Source organism: Mustela putorius, unplaced genomic scaffold (genome assembly GCF_011764305.1).
Source record: "Mustela putorius furo isolate JIRA1106 unplaced genomic scaffold, ASM1176430v1.1 tig00537350_pilon_pilon_pilon, whole genome shotgun sequence".
NCBI classification, from domain to species: Eukaryota; Metazoa; Chordata; class Mammalia; order Carnivora; family Mustelidae; genus Mustela; species Mustela putorius.
The window spans coordinates 23,215,068-23,231,771 of NW_025422471.1; the positions used below are offsets into that span (position 1 = coordinate 23,215,068).

The window sequence follows — 16,704 nt, forward strand, 5'->3', positions numbered from 1 at the left end:
ACTTTAGTCAACACAACTGGCATGTTTTGAAAACATTTTAGAATGAGAAGTACCAGGTTAGATTTCCTTTTGCTGCTATATATGTGTGAGTTTTTTTTTTTTTTTTTTTTTTTTAAAAGGTTGACCATGGGACTTCCCGTTTCTGTCCAGATAATTTGAATTCTGACCTGGTCATCTGTCATGGCAGCCATCCCTCTGGGCTGCATGTTGTCTTCTGTAATACTTTCTGCTCACCAGTCCCTGAAGTTCTTTGAGTCACTCAGTGGTGCCACTCTGCTAAGCCTCCCCTTGTCATTCTTCTGAGTGCTCTTATTATCCAGGGGTGTGTCAGCCTTTGTAGGTGGCCGGGGGTACAGGGCTGGCATCTGTGCCAATGAATAGAGGAACCTAATCATACTTGTGATCTTGCCCTCATTAACACTGTGTTGGAACCAAGAGAGCCAGCGTTCCATGGTATTGTTTGACTTTGGATTGTCTCTATTGATTTTTAGTCGCAGGGTCTGTATTTCAGCCTTCTAAGGAATATAAGAGCGAGACAAGAATGTAGGAGATTATCAGTTCTTATTGCCTCTAACTCCCAAAAGTTGGGTTTTGGATTACTAGCTAGTTTTGTACCCTGCTGATGGTGATTTGGTCCCAGGACAAACCAAGACTGACAAAAGTGTGGGGGAGAAGGCCTCCGAGAGTCTGGAGTGTTAGAGGGTAGGCTGATGACCTGGGTGTCCCACAGGTGGGGATGAAAGTCTTACACTGGTACCCCCAAACGTCAGTGAGCACAAGAATCCCTTGGATCTTGTTACAATGCAGATTCTGCTTCAGCAGGCCTGGGTGGGGCCTGGGAGTCTGTATCTCTAAATGCTTCCTGCCGCGTTGATGCTGATGGTTCTGTGGAAAACACTTTGAATAGCCAGGCCTCACACAAAGTTGGGACCTGAATAAGACTATGAACTAGATAGCTGGTGGTTAAAACCTGTGAAGTCTGATAACCAGAGGCACCTGTAGGGTCTGACTTTGCACCGGTTGCCTGCTACTTAGAGCTAGTCTGTATTGGGATGAGAGTGAAGGCCCTCAGCCTCCTCATCCATTAGGGTTTGTAATGACCACCAGGAGCAGCTGTGTAGTATTTCCTTTAGTCCTTAGGGCAGGGAGGTTCCAGAGGGTCTTTTAGGTGGGATATGATTAACCTAAAGGGCAGGTTTTATTTCTGCTAAGTTTTAGTTAAATTGATTTCCCCATTACATGTTGACTGTATTCCATAACTTTATTTATTTAAATGTTTATTTATTTATGGGAGAGAGAGAGCGCACGCGCGCACGCATGAGAGAGTGAGAGGAAGCAAGCACACACATGTGCGAACGCATGTTGGGACAGGGGCAGAGGGAGCGTATCTTCAAGCAGATTCTCTGCTGAGTGTGGAGCCTTTGGCCGGGCTTGATCTCACCACCCTTGAGATAACAACCTGAGCAGGCTGCAAGGGTCAGCTGCTTAAGCGACTGAACCACTCGGGTGCCCCTATATTTCATAATTTTGTAAAAAGATTTTACTTATTTGAGAGGGAGAGTGAGCACAGGCAGGGGAGGGCCAGAGGGAGGAGAAGCAGATGCGGGCCTGATCCCTGAGATCATGACCTGAGCCGAAGGCAGATACTTAATAGACTGAGCCACTCAGGTGTCCCTATATTTTATAATTTTATTTATATTTGTAATTTTAACTGGATAGAAGGCTCTAACTAGGGGCTTCTCCCCCTGGCATGAAGCCTGCTTCTGATGTAGTTTAGGTATATACCCCTCCTCTGAGGTTTTAACTTTATAAGACTGGAGAGGGTCCTAGGATCTGTATGTTTTTCAACAAGTTTCTAGGTAGTTCTTATGGTCAGGCAGTTTCTAGAAACAACAATGTAGAGAAACATTAATTTAGAAACCCATCCTTCTGAGCCTGTGATGTTGACCATGTCTGAGGGACACCCTTACATGTTCTTTTCTTGGCCTCTTGGGTACTGGTTTCTGTCCCATGGAATCACTTCAATTTTTATCTTGACATGTGCTTCATTTTTACAGAGAGACCCTTATCTTGGATGGGACCAAATGAAAGAGCCCTTTTTGAACAACATAAGACATCGGTTCTGTGAGGCTGTTATTTTTAGGAAGGTTTTATAGACACTGACTATTAAACACTTTTGGGCCTTCTTGGAAATACTAGGCTCTAAGCTTTGGACCTCTGTGGAGAAGTCTAAGGAATGTCCTGCAGCTGACTTTTCCCACACCCTCTCCCACTTTGGTTTAGACAGACAGCTGGGGATAATAGTGTCCCCTTTCTAAATAAATGCTGACTAGACATGGATGAGGAAGGACCCCTCATCCTCCACAGACCAGTTTGGTTCTGATCCAGGTAAGCTGACAGATTGAGGAGTTGGGCTTTCCATATCATTCTACTGACATTGACCTCCCTGTCTACAAATGCAGGGTTCCTCTCAGCCCCACCCGGGGGACCAAGTCAGTTTATGAAGTGGGTGAAGTAGGAAATGGTTGCTGTGATGGGATTGGAGGGATGGAGAAAGGGTTCTTCCCTGGTGATTCTCAGAGTGTTACATTTCCATCAGAAACTGCATCGGAAGCAGGCTTCATGCCAGAGATGTGTGGTTATTTGATCCACACCTAATTATTAGTGATTTCCTGACAGGAACACCTGTAATCTGGCAGGAACATCCTTATCGGGGTGTTAGCAATGGTCACTGAGATGAAGAAGATTCCTGCTCTGTCTGCAATTATGTATGACAGCATCAAAGTCCCCAGGAACTGCTGAGTGCAAGTCAGAAGCTAGTCTATTAAAAATTAAAAAAATAATTTGGAATTCACTTAACTGTTGTGCCTAAAATTTTATCACTGGAGAAATTGGGTGAAACACTTCTCTTTAAACCTCTTCTTCAACATGTAAGCATCTATAGAACAGGGAACACATTTTTTATTTGTACCTTCATAGGAATACTTTCGTAAAATGCTTCTCAAAAGCAGTTGGCTAGGATCGGGGGAGAGTGGACTCTGACTTGATGGGGTGAAGTGTGGGGTCTGGACGAGGAGAGCAGTGCCACAGGGGATGGCTAGAGACAACAGGTATGTGAGGAGGTGTGTGGGGCCACTCACCAGGGGCCACAGTGAGCTGGGAGTGCAGTGGGCAGAACTGGTTCTCGTTCACTTTGTGTGTGTGTGTATGTGTGTGCAGGGGACTCAGAGAGCCCCCGTGTGTGTATGTGTGTTCGGGGACTCGGAGAGCCTTGATGATGTGTGTGGCATATTTCACATACACTTGACCAGTTGTGATGAAAAGCCGGGTGATTTATTTAAGAAAATTAAGATTAAACATCATAATTGTACTTGGGATTATTTTGCTCTTTTTTATAAGTCTGTTTGATTTTGAGAGAAAAGCTGAGGAAATGATTTAGGTTCTGTACCTGCTTAACAGGTGAACTTGGCCAGTAGGAGAGAACTTCCTCTGTGTAGGGGCTTTTTTCCTAGTCTGTTCTGAGAAGGGCTTGACTCTTCTGAGAGGCTGTGCCACTTAGAAAGTGTGTGTTAGGGGGCGCCTGGGTGGCTCAGCGGGTTAAGGCCTCTGCCTTCAGCTCAGGTCAAGATCTCAGGGTCCTGGGATCGAGCCTCACGTCGGGCTCTCTGCTCAGCAGGGAGCCTGCTTCCTCCTCTCTCTCTTTCTGCCTACTTGTGATCTCTGTCAAGTGAAAGTGTGTGTTAGTGACTGCTTTCTCTCTCTTATCTGTGAAGCTCCTGGCTGAACTCTGAGCTTGGACATCCTATTACCGAAGCCAAAGCTTGTTTGAGTGGTATAGTGTGTTTTCAGAATAGTATGATAATGAGTTGGGAGATTACATTTGCCCCTATTGGCTGAGTAAGACTGAACTGATAGGGAAGTGATCAAGAAGTACATCCCAGGGACCAGAACTCTGGAAATTTTTTTGAAGACCAACCCACACCTTCACTGATGGCTGGTTTTTTTTTTTGTTTTTTTTTTTTTAATTTTTTTCCCTGTCTTTCCGATTGAGCTTAGTGCTCCTAATTCTAAGATTCACAAGGTGTTCCACATGTTCTTGGGCAGGGTCTTCAGATAAAACACACAGAAAACGAATCCGTTCTATTACAAATAAAATACCTTTGTCTTAAGGGGTACTGGTTTGCTGGTACCCAGGAGAGGTGGGAACACACAGCCTGTGACTGTTGTAAAACACCGAGAACCATTTCTTACCGCCCAACCCTCCATTCCGTGGTGTGACTATGAGCTTGCTCTGTGACCTTGGACAAGTCATTTTACCTGTTGGGGCTAGAGAAGGTAAGGGGGTGAATCTAGGCCTGAAATTCTTATTCTAGGTGAGTCTCCATGTTCAGTCATTTATGCAGCACAAGCTTACTGAACCCCAGTATGCTGGAGCCAACAGTCTGGAGATGGCAGAGCAGTCGTTGTCTCTCTTGTGGGTAGTGAGGTGCGCAGTGCGGGGTGGATAAGCCACGTAGGCCGTGTAGAGGCCTCTAGAAGGTGTGGACCTCACATGCCCAGAGCAGGTGGGGAGACTCTGCAGGTTTGGGATGCAGTCTAGGGAGGGCACTAGGGATATCTGCGGCCCTGCTTGTGCCCCTGGTCTACGTGGGTTTGTGGACCTGCTAGGAGATCCTGCAGCTCGGCCGCCCTCGCTGTGGCATGGCCAAGAGGGCAATACTCTGGAAGCTGAGTCAAGTCTGGAAGCGGTTGGGGTGTGCATTTTGACACCATGATCTGTCTTGATCCAACCGAATACTGTTTTTATGTTTTGGACCCCATTTTTCCCCTTTTGTAAAGATAAGTGAGAACTATAGAAACAATGTGAGGTTTTGCCTGCTCTTTACAGAAATATGCTTTTTTTCGGGGGGCGGTAATTTTTTCTTGCTTAGAGAAAGAAGACAGATATTCAAAGTGAGAGGCAGCTGAAGCGAGCTATTCTCAACCCCGAATGACTTGGCTCCTGGGCCTTGGCATCTCTGTAACCACAGAGGGTGCTCCACACTCCAGGAAGAAACTTGACCCTTTCATAAAACCATGTGAAGCTTTCTGGATGGCCTGTTTCTTTTCTCGAGTAGTCCGATTTTATATCTAGGTGGGAGGAAAAGTATTGTCTGAGAGAAGAAGTGTGTGCTTGCTTCGGTAGCTCATACACTAAAATTGGAATCACACAGGGGTGCCTAGGTGGCTTAGTCGGTTAAGCATCTGCCTTAGGCTCAGGTCATGATCCCAGGGTCCTAGGATCGAGCCCCTCATTGGGCTCCCTGCAGAGGGGGGAGCCTGCTTTTCCCTCTCCTCCCTGCTTGTGTTTTCTCTCACTATCTCTCCTCTCCCTCTCAAATAAATAAAATCTTAAAAAAAAAAAGTAAATAAAGTTGGAACAATACAGAGATAAACATGGCCCTGTGGCAAGGATGACAGACAAATCTGTGAAGCATTCAATATTTAAAAATGAATGGATGAAGGGTGCCTGGCTGGCTCAGTTGGAAGAACATGCGGGTATTGATCTTGGAGTTGTGAGTTTGAGCCTCACACTGGGTGCAGAGATTACTTAAAATAAAAAGTCTTTAAAGAAATAAAGATGAATGTTTCTTGGGGAAATGAAATCCTCCTGCAGTGGTGGGCCCTGGGCTCTCTACCCATCAATCTGCAGGGCTAGGAGGAGTTCTGAGCATCAACAAGGATGGGCATTTTCATGTGAACAAAAATGGACACCATAGGTAATAGGCCAGGCCAGCCCTTCTGTACTCTGCACCCTCCCCAACCCCACTCCTGGCACTGCCCCCATTTAGAGCATCTGGATCACCTGGAGGGCTGCTTCTTATTTTTTTTTTCTTTTTTTTAAGATTTTATTTATTTGACAGAGAGATCACAAGTAGGCAGAGAGACAGGCAGAGAGAGAGAGAGGAGGAAGCAGGCTCCCTGCTGAGCAGAGAGCCCGATGTGGGGGCTCCATCCCTGGACTCTGGATTCATGACCAGAGCCGAAAGCAGAGGCTTTAACCCACTGAGCCACCCAGGCACCCTCTGGAGAGCTTTTAATAACACACATGGCTGGGCACTACCCTCAGAGATTCTGAGTTGCTAGGTCTAGGGTGGGCTGAGAATCTGGATTTCTAACACATTCCCAGTTGATACTGATGCTGCTAGTCTGCGGGGTCACTTTGAGAACCACGGGAACACCAGGCACACCTTGACCTTCTGGAGGTTGTGTTGGGACAGGCAGGCTCCACTCTCCGTGGGGTGTCTGCCTCTGGGTAATGGCCCCATGCTGGAGGAGCCAGTAATGGGGAAGCTGTGGTTTGCCTGGAGTGCCAGGGGGACCCCAGCCTGGAGCCTTCTCTCTCAGTCCTCTGCAAACAGGCCAGCGAGGTGGCATTCAGGGGACTCTCAATCAGTGGGACTCCCATGGCCTACTTTAATACCTTCTTTTCTGTGGTGTTCCCGGACCATGCTTCTCTCCTCTGTAAGACCCTTCATAGTCGTGCCATTGGCCTTAAGGTAAAGTCCAGACTCTCCTAAAATGGCTGCAGGGCCTTTTGTGATTCCCTCCCTTCACAGCTTCGTGTCTTGCCAGTCTTCCTCTTGGCTCCTGGAATACTCCAGTTCTCATTAACCCCTTTCTTGGGAGAGCTCACTCTATTCTTCCTGCTTCAAGAGCATCCAACTTGGCTGGTGCCTCTGTCAGGCAGGCTATTTGCTTGTCCTCTTTGTCTGGCCAACTCCTGCTTGTCTGACCTCATCTTGGCTGTCACTGCTCTGGGGAGCTCCCTTTGACCCTTCTGGGACCAGCTAGTACTTCCGTAAAGGCTTCACATCACCTTGTCTTTTTCTTACTTGCCTCTTATCAGCTGCATCAGGGTCCTGATTACTCGCTGTCTCTGTCTGTGTCTCTCTGGATTGTAAGCTCCCAGAGGGCCGCCAACCCATCACGTGCTCAGTCATGTGACTCTGGGCATGGCATGGTTGTTCAGTGAGAAGGGTACTGCAGGGAAGGAAACTGAGGCAAAGGTACGTTAAGTACCTAACTGGCTTACAGTTACCCTGTCACTGAGTTCCAGCACTGGGATTCTAACCCAGGGCTCCCTGACCCAACCCCCCTTCCTGGCCAGACTTTCTGCTTTGAGACCAAGGAGCCTAGGTGTGGTCTGCAGGCCTTTCCTGAGCGCATTAAAAGACTGCTTGTTCCAGATTAACCAAAATGGCCCTTTCTTATTGTTTTTCAGGTCGGCGGGGAAGCAGACTCTTAAATTCACAGCTGGCTTATGATTTTGCCTCTTGTTACAGAGCACTCACACAGGTAAAGACCTGCTCGTACTCAGGTGGGATGTAGGCAAACTCTGGCCCTGATGATGTGCTCTGATAACCACGCAGAGTTCTCATTCATTAAAAACAAAATCCTCTATGTAGGGTGACATTTCCTGTAAGAAAGGTGTGAAGTGGTCCCCGGCCCCTGTGGGGAATTGCAGGGCGAAGGTGTTTACTTGGCTGGCTTTCTCCTGGGCATTGCTGGCCTTCTCATTACCAACATTTTTTACTTTGAGCAGGGCTCCCTTCTGCAGTGCATGGGAGTTTGGTCTTTTAGAATTATTTTTCCTCATTTAAGACCCAGCCCAAATATCATATGCTATTGATCAGACTGTTTCAGCGAGAGGCTTTTTGGAGCCTAGCCTTTCCTCTCGGCTTTACAGCAGAACCAATCACAGCCTGTCTGCTCACACAGCGCTCTTGCTCGCCGTGTGAGCTGGACGTATTTGTTCGTGCACAACTTCTCCCTCTAGTCTGTGAGTTCCTTTACTGCCGTCTCCCACCTAGCCCGTTTCCTGGCATGGAGCAGACTTTCAATAAATGAATAAATATGTTTGATGAAGAAAACATTCTTGGTGACAAAAACATCATAATGTATTTCTAAGCCAATTAAGTGATTTGTAGAGTGCCTCTTTGCTCATATGACCATGTATAATTGAGAATTTACCATAATAAGTCAATAGGAGTTTAGATTCCTCCCCCAATGAAAAGGCGTTTTCATGTCATTGTCTTTCTATGGAATAATAAGTGGAGCTAGGTCATGGAGCACTGATGTGCTAAATGACAGCCTGTGACCATGAGCAACCAGCCCTCCTGGCTGCCTTGGGAGAGACTATGGTCAGCTAGACCCCGGGAGCCGTGGTCAGTCCCAGCACTGAACATGTGTCTAAATGTGTAAGGGAGCAAATAAGAGACTTGCCCAGTTTACAACCAAGAGGAAATAAAAATATTTCTGAGTGATTTGAGCAATTGCTCTTAAAACACAGTTGAGGTTTAAATAAGGTTCGCAAAAACCTTAAGTCATTGCATCTGTCTTTCCCAAACTTCTCCGCAGGATGGGTTCTTTGAGATGTGGGCTGATTGGCTTGATGCTGTTTTGTTTCACCCTGGGTATTGGGAGTAGCAGCCCCCAGGCTGGTGGTTCACGGAGTATTGAAACCAGCATGGGACCTGGGTCTTCACACAGGAGAATATGGTTTTGAGTCTTCGCTCTTCCCTTCTTCTCCTGCCTCCCCAAGAACACTACTCATCGTTTGGCCTTTTCAGCTACTCTGGTGAGGTGTGTGGAGCACTGAAGCAAAAAGAAAGGAGTCTTCTTCTGGTTTCTGCATTCCTAATAGAGGTCCTGGTTGATGAATCGCACATAAAAGCAGTCACATAGCTGTGGTTTCTTTTACCTGGTGCTGAGCCCCAGACACATAGCTGCGTGCGAGAATTTAGTGAAAGACAAGGCAGCCCAAGAAGTCTGAATCTCAGCTGACCTTTTTCATGTTCTTAAAATTTCCTAGGGTTTGGGTAGAGTGAGGACTTGAGCTTTGCCCAAGAATTTGCAGTCTCCATGGAAGCCAGTTTGTCTATCATACTTGAAGAATAAGTTAAGGAAATTAGTTGCAGTTTAAAAGCCCAGATGGTAAGATATGAGTGAGTTTTAGCTTTTTAGGTTTTGGAATTTGAGATATTATTGCCTGTTGTGTGCTACACTATTCCTGCAGAGGCCATATGCAAGGTGGTGGCTGTGTGTCTGGTTTTTATGCTGCCAAATACATGGGGAGCGCTTACCAATTGGTAAGCATTAGCAGCTTATTGAGCTAGGAGATACCTGATTCTTAGAGGGACTCCTGGTTTACAATACAAGTCTAATCTAGTTAGAAAACAAATGTAGTGGGTGAAGTCATCAAGTTCCTGAGCTGATCCTCTTCCGTACGTACGGCACAGGCACACAGAGGTATGCATCCAGACACAATTCACTAGCATTCCCTAGTCAAACCTTGACCACCCCACATCATTTTCAGTAGCCCAAGAAGTGATACAGTTCCTGGATTTTCTTAGAGCTTCTGAACTTTGTTTGGGATGGGGGAGGGGTGGTTCTTCTTTCATGGGATGTTTACTGTTTCTAAAGATGGGCCTGCTGGTGCCTCAGCAGAATTTGTATATCAGGGCCTGTGTGTGTGTCAGTGTGTGTTTAATATAGCCATTTTGGTGTGTTGGCCTTGATCCAAAGACTCTGTCCAGCATGGGCCCCTTGTGTCCAGGGTAGACACTTGGGAGCCATCAGAGCAAAGGCAACAAGCGGACACAGCAACTGTGCTGCTGGTCTCAGGCCCCAGTGTCATTAGTGTGCGGGGACTGACCTTGTCCTTTATTGCTGAAATGGCAGGGAACCCAGACTGCATGTGGTTCTAGATGACACAGAAAAGAAATGGCCCATCTCCCCTCAGGTATCTAGGGTTTTTTTTGTTTGTTTGTTTTTCAGGTGAAACCTTTATCTTTTCTTCTTCTTAAGGAAGAAGCAAAGTCTCCAATATAGGCTTTCAGTTTTCATTGCAAAGCTGCACCCAGGAATTGACAGCTCTGGGAGGGGGAGTTTGGTTTTTTTTTTTTCCATGTCCAGGGCAGAATCAGCGCGTTATTTAGGAGCCACTTTGTGCTTTGATCAGGTGACTTGTCAGCTGTGGTTTGTTGCTGGTTTGTCTTATCCACTGTGGGTGTTTGTTGTTGATTTCAAGATAACTTATAAGTAGTTTCCAGGATGACTTGCTTGTAAATAGGTGCTCTTGGACTTCTCCTTTATGAAGGGACTGTTTTTGTGATCACTCTCCTGTCCTCTTCCAATTAAGAAATGGCTGTGTCCTGTTCCTCAGCATCTTCTTACAATTACCGACCCGAGGTGGAAGGAGGCCTTGGGGTAACTAGTTAATAAAAGTAACTTTTCCAAATAGGAGAGGAAGCTCTTTCACTCTCTTTTAATGGTGAAGAGTAAATACGGTGCATTTTAAATGTTTCCATTTCTCTTGAAAGCATTTCTTACATGGCACAGTTTCCGAGGCTTCTGGAATCCTATTCTCTCAAATCCCTTTTTCAAAGCTGGACAGACCCCTGCCTGGCTCCCTTCAGCCCACCTCTGCTGATGTTTATCTCTTCTCTTTTATTTCCCGACAGCCATGCCTGGTGCTCACCTCCCTGCCCTTTCCCCCTGCCTGCCTGGGGTTGCTGCCGGGTGTCCTTCTCCTCTTTCTGGTCGCAAACTGGAAAAGAAAACAAATAGCCCAAGCTCCCTTTGCAGCCCAGCAGGCCGGGGTAAATAGTCCTCATTCTCCTTGTTCTTGGGTTCAAAGTGCACTTCACATTTTATGGGGGTGATGAGCCCTCCCAAGGTGCTGGTTTGAGGGGGCCTGCATCTGAGCCTGGTGGACAATTAACCATGCTGACCTTTTCCTTTTGCCTTTGCCTTTCTGGCTGAGTTGACATTAATGCCATGAGTGAGAAGGGGCTGCTGCTCCTTTGAGCAGAGTACCAGGCCGGGGTGGAGAAACATCTGATCTTGTTCAAAGGGGCTGTCTCTGAAGCATGAAGATTGAACTGATCGTGACCCCACCCTGGGGGAAGGAGAATCACCCTCTGGAGAACCCGCCTGGAGGAGGGAGCTGTTAGTTACTAATCCCATTGGCTTGTGGGTCTTCAGGGTCTTCTATCCGTTTAAAAGAGAGAGAATTGGGGTTGGAGGTCATAAAATGGGCCTTAAATTGGAGGAGCAGGGGTCATTTCGTCTAATTTTGTGGTTGTTACTGAGGAATAAAAGGCAGAGGAGATAATTTCATTAGCCCTTTTGAGGTCTTTATCACGGTGAGATGGCCCTTGGGGGTGGAGCAGCAGGGCCTCAGGAGCTCTGGCCTGTTGCCTGCCAGTGGCCCTACAGTTGCATTTCCATGGACCAGGGGAGGGCTTGGGGAGGCACAGCCACTGTTCTGGGCAGGAACATAGCTTTCCCTGCTCTACGCTAGAGTTAGTGACTTAAAGCAGTTGGTCGGTGTCCCTACAGAGCTCTCTGCCAGTTCCTCAGGATCATGGCATTCACACTGAAAAGAGGGGAATCCACCAGACAAGAGAGCTCCTTTAGAATTGGGATTATGTCTTTTACTTCTGGGAAGGCTGGCTAGTCACCTTTGATGTGATTTATTTGGAGCCTGATGGTCATCACATTCCTTTGAGCTGAGCAGTGTTCCAAGTGTTAAATCTTACAGTGGGGATTTGGCAAGAAAGTGAGAGCTGTGCCTTCTGTTTGCTTAGTGCTGTTCTGTCCCTAGCGTATGTTCATGTCTGCCGCTTCCTAGAGCCCTGCTCGGTAGGCATGGAGAGAAGTTCTGGGACTCATTCGTGGTTTCCCAGTAGGGCAGTAGGGGAGCTGGGATTCTATCCTGGGCTTCTAACTTGCAAATTAGGTTCTCTGTGATCATTATTGAAGAAACAGAGGAGAGAGGAGGAAGAGGATAGTGATAAAGGTTGTTCCAAGAGAAGGAAGAGAAAAGTAGTGGTTAATAGATAGTTCTCTGCACCAGTCACAGCTGGCACCATTCCCCAAGGCAGCCTGGTTTCTTTCGGAAGGGGAGTGAAGTGACCAGGGTGGGCAGGGCAAGGCAGGGTGGCACTGGGCGAGATTGGAGAAGGGAGGATGGGGAGGGTGATTTGTGTATCTGACACAGTCATGAAATGTTGAGTCACTTCTGGAATGCCCAGGCGTATGATAAGGAAGGACAGTGCCATCAAGTGTCCACATCTCTGCTGCTCGCTGGTTTATTTCTGGGGCCCAGCTCTTCGCATGTCGCTCTTCATTCATACTCTTACTGTCTCATGTCTGATCGCCTTCTTCTCTAGCTTCTCCCTCTCTACTGCATGCATTTCTGCCTAATGTTTATGAGCTTGGCTCTGAGAAACAGAAAACCTCTATTAAAATGTGCTAACAAAAACCTTCACCACTGTGAATTGATCACATTGGGCATTTGATCATAGATGGAGTGTGTAGAGTTCTACTCAAAATCTCTACCTCCCCTAGATTCAGGAGCTGATATTTCCCCCTATAAAGTGATCATGGAAACTGAAGGCATCCCCCTTTTAGGTAGATGTGGTGCTCTTGGGAACTCCCCAGAAAGAAAACTCCAGCCTTGTGTTTTCCTGAAATGTTAGCTGAGCGTAATTTGGGGGTGGGGGTGGGCCGGGAGGGAGTTTAACTTGTTTCCCTAATGCATCTCAACCTTCTGTTCAAGAATCATTGCCCTGTACTACTTAGAGGCAAGAGTCTTCTTACCTTGGCTGTGTGCTGTTCCTTTCCTTCATTACAGTGGCTAATCAGAAATTGGCCGGGCTTCAGTGCCTCTTAAAAGCTTTACTCCCTGGCTGTGTCCAGGAAATTGAAGTGCAGTGTCAGAAATGATGTGAGTTGATGAAGAAGAAATAAACAAACCCAGGCAACATGCAAGGAAGCCCTGGCAGCCTTGCTCCTGTTTTTCTGTAGTTTTGATCTGAAGGAAGCAGATTTCCTCTGTGTGCAGGGAATGGGCTGTGAGGGTCCCCGTGCCAAGGAGGCTGAGATGTGTGTGCCAGTAGGCCTTCTAGCATAGGGCTCCACGTAGTCGAATCCACTCTGGGATGAAAACGAGTCGTTTGTGCTTGGCAGAATTGAGATAAGTCACACGTCTGCAGCCTGAGCTATATGGACATGAAGTATAAATAGCATCTGTTCAGGGAAGCAGAACATTCCAGAATGCTTCAGGCCCCCCTTGGCAGTAAAGTAGGGAGTGCAGTAGGAGAGCTGGAAGGGACTTAAAAGAGCTTGTCCAAATCCTTTGATTTCAGTTAAAGACAGCAAATGATTTGCCCAAAAGCCCATGGGGGCAGGAGTCCTGTCTGTCATGTCCATTCACATTATAACTTTGGTCCCTGGCATGCAGTAGGTGCTTACTATGCACTTGGTAGGAGAATGAATGATATAAGTGAAGGTAGGGCTTCTGACTCCTAGTCCAGTGCTCTCTGAGGTATTTATATAGGCTTAGAAAAGTGTAAGAAGAGGTGCCAAGTAGCTTGTATATAGTTTATTGTGATTACACGTAGATTAGAAAATCGAGAGGTGGCGAGGTTAAACTTGGCGAGATTTAATTTGAGATTAAACTTGATTGCTTCAAGTTGGTAGTGAAGTTGAGGGGAAGACAGGCCTTCTGAGGCTTGGGGGTGGGCGGGAGGAAGGACTGCCATGTTGTGTGTGCGAATGGGACCCTTTGGAGTTGGGCAGAGCCTGGGCTGTGGAGAGGTGATGTCCCCCGCCCCCCCCCGCAGCCTCCCTGGAGTCATCCAGACACCTGTGGAACAAACAGGCTTGAAGTGGTCCCTCCACCCACAAACAGTACCCACAGCTGGGGGCCCACCCTCCTTCTGTGGCCCAGAAGGGGACATGCTTCGAGGGAGTCATGGAACTTTTCAGTCTGTTGTGCAAGTGGGTGTGTTTGTGGGGGGAGGGCCCTGCAGTGATGGAAGGAGGACTCACTTCTCTATACTGATAAGACACCGGGAGCCCGCAAATCAGGGTCGTTGCCACTGCCCAGGCTCGTTTCGCAGAATGCAGCACTGGCTTCTGTCACTGGCTGCGAGCACATAAATCGGGTCATTACCATGCGCTGTACCCAGAAGCCCACGGTGGGAAGCCACGCCGCTGCTCTCAGGCCCTTCTCCCTGGTTGAACTGCCCAGTTAATTCACAAGAAAAGATTGACCATTACACGGAGTTTTAAGATTTAGAATTGCTTTGGAGGTTAATTCAGGATTAAAAATTGCCAGAGAGGGGTCGCCTGGCTGGTTCCATCAGTAAAGCAAGCAACTCTTGATCTCGGAGTTGTGGGTTAGAGCCCCATGTTGGGGATAGGGTTTTACTTAACAATAAAAAAAAAAAAAATTCTAAAAGTTGCTGAAGAGAATTTGTAAGGTCAAGAGTTTTTGTCTAAATTCACAAATACTGAGTGAGGACATGTTTTTGTTTGCCGTTTGGTAAGTTGCGTTGACCCCCAGAACCTGGTTCATCTGCCCACCCCCCCACCCTCCTAGCCTGAATGGAGGTGTGTGTGTCTCCTTAAATTGACCTCTGGGCTTCACTATGTGGTGTTGATATCCTGGGTGAGTGTGCTTCCTCTGGATCCCTGGCCACTGACTACTTTCTGTGAAGTGTTCTGTGCCACCTCAGGGACAGAGAACACTGTTGTTTCTGAAAATTCTTCTTCCCTGATGGCCCTTTCACTGGGTCACCTGACTTTGCTGATAGTGACTTCTTGGGACGTCTCCTTGCTTCTCTCCAGGAAATAGTGGCAGACATCCCATCTCCCCGTGGGTCACAAGACCAGCTGTAGTCTAACCCTGATTGATGACCGCAGAAAGAGTCAGCTGGGTGAGCGGCTTCAGTTCTGTATTAAAGGACACAGGCCTTACTGATCTAGAGCTGGCAGGAGTGCTGCAGGCCAGAACAGGGTCTGACCTGGTCTCCGCAGCGGGACGAAGAACCATGGCCATTGGCTAGATGAATAGAGCTTGAATAAAAAGAGCAAGCTTCATCTTGCACAGTGGCATAAATCATTACTTTGTCTTTTGGTGACAGTCAGGCTTTGGGAATGATCTCTTGGTAGTGCCCCCAGTCTGGTATGTGAACTTGTCTTGCGGGCTGTTGCCAGTGCTGATGGGGTTAATGGTGAGCGTGTCCTCATGTGCAGTGCCTGCCTGGGGCTTCGCAAGGGAATGGGAAATGTTTTACTTGAAGTGAAAATATGTTGTGTGCAAAACCATGCAAATTAGAAACAAATTCAATTTTTAATACTACAAGTTATGTCGACAAAAACAGCTTATTTGGAATATCTAGTTTCTTGACATCATTTACGTGTGGGGAATACCTGATTGGTCTCTTCAGGATTCTTAAAAGTGTAAGCAAATGTGCGGTGGGAGTGCCTGACTCCCCAGCTGTGAGCCCTGAGCATTTATGAAAGATAATTTAGAAAGCAGACCTTTTAGTGGAAAAGTGTGGTGTCATTGCCTATTCATGAAGGCACACTTTATATTTCTTTACTTATTATACTTCATGTGGTATAGTTTCATTTCAGTAGTTCTCTATCTTTTTTAAAGCCATCTATAGAGGTCTGTAACCACAGTGGCAGAAGGGAAGTTACTGGAGGTTTATATATTAGCGTTCATGTTTACAAAATTAAATGCTCAAATGTGATGGAATTGTGTATTCATAGGATTCTAACTTGTTTATATAAGTTTAATCTTAATAAGTTAGAAGATTGGTTCATATTCATGATTTTCTTATTGCAAAGTGAAATAGTATGTATATACTATTTCAATCATTGATTACTCTCCATATAAGGTATAAATGATGTAAGTATAGTTTTATAGAGAATAGGGGTGTAAAAATCAAAGTCTGTGATTATTTTACAAGTATCTTGTTCTTGGTTTTACAAATCAGAGAACTTTAAAATTCGAAGTTGTTAATGTGCCCTGTCTTTTCTTCCGTTTATTCCTTCTGTATTTTTCTAGCTGATAACTTCCCCTGCTGTGCTCTTTCCCAGGAACTGGGATTAAATCCCTGATCTCCACCCCAGTTTAATCAACCTCTGTTTGTAACGTCTGAACCTGGGGTCTTTGTGAGAGGACCGAGTTTTTCTTCCAGTCTGGGCAGGTGCCAAGAATGTCTTGATCCTTGTCTTCTGGTCCTTACAGATGGAGCCCAGTTGTACCTAACAAGTAGCCCAGCTCATCCTGAAATGAAGGAGTATGCATTTTCTATAACCTAAAAATGTTAATGATTAAATACACAGGATTGGATTTTGTTTGCTGATTATGCAGTCTGTTTAGGTATTTTACCAGTTAGTAGACACTTGAGAGCTATTATATATCAGGCTTTTGGGAGAAGAGAATGTTTGGGAGACAACCCTGTCCAGTCGCATTTTAGTGCTGGAGCCGGTCCAGGGCCAGGGCAGGACGGAGTCGGTGTCTGGGTGGGTTTTGTGGTGGGGAAGGCCTACCCTTGCTCGGGGAGGTTTGGGATCCAGTCTCTGCTCTGTACACCCAGGCTCTCTGACCTTCAGCAAGTTACTAGGCTTCCTGGGGCTTAGCTTCCTTCTTTGTAAAAGGGGGATAATCATACCCACGTATGGAATTGTTGAGAATTAACTGAGGTGACCTAGGTAAGGCCTACCTAGTAGGTGGTGATTGTAATTGCAGCTATCGGTGGCCTGAGTGATCCAGTCATTACTGAAAGTTTCTTAATTGTTGTTACCCACCCTCCCCACCTGGGGTGCTCAATGCATGTTTGTAGCTGATGTGTTTTT

The 16,704-nt window shown here is 46.6% G+C and overlaps 1 pseudogene; it reads left to right on the plus strand.

The window, feature by feature from the left end:
* The first annotated feature begins 5,389 nt into the window (after window positions 1-5,389).
* Window positions 5,390-5,488, plus strand: LOC123390475 (annotated as a pseudogene).
* The last annotated feature ends 11,216 nt before the right edge of the window (window positions 5,489-16,704 follow it).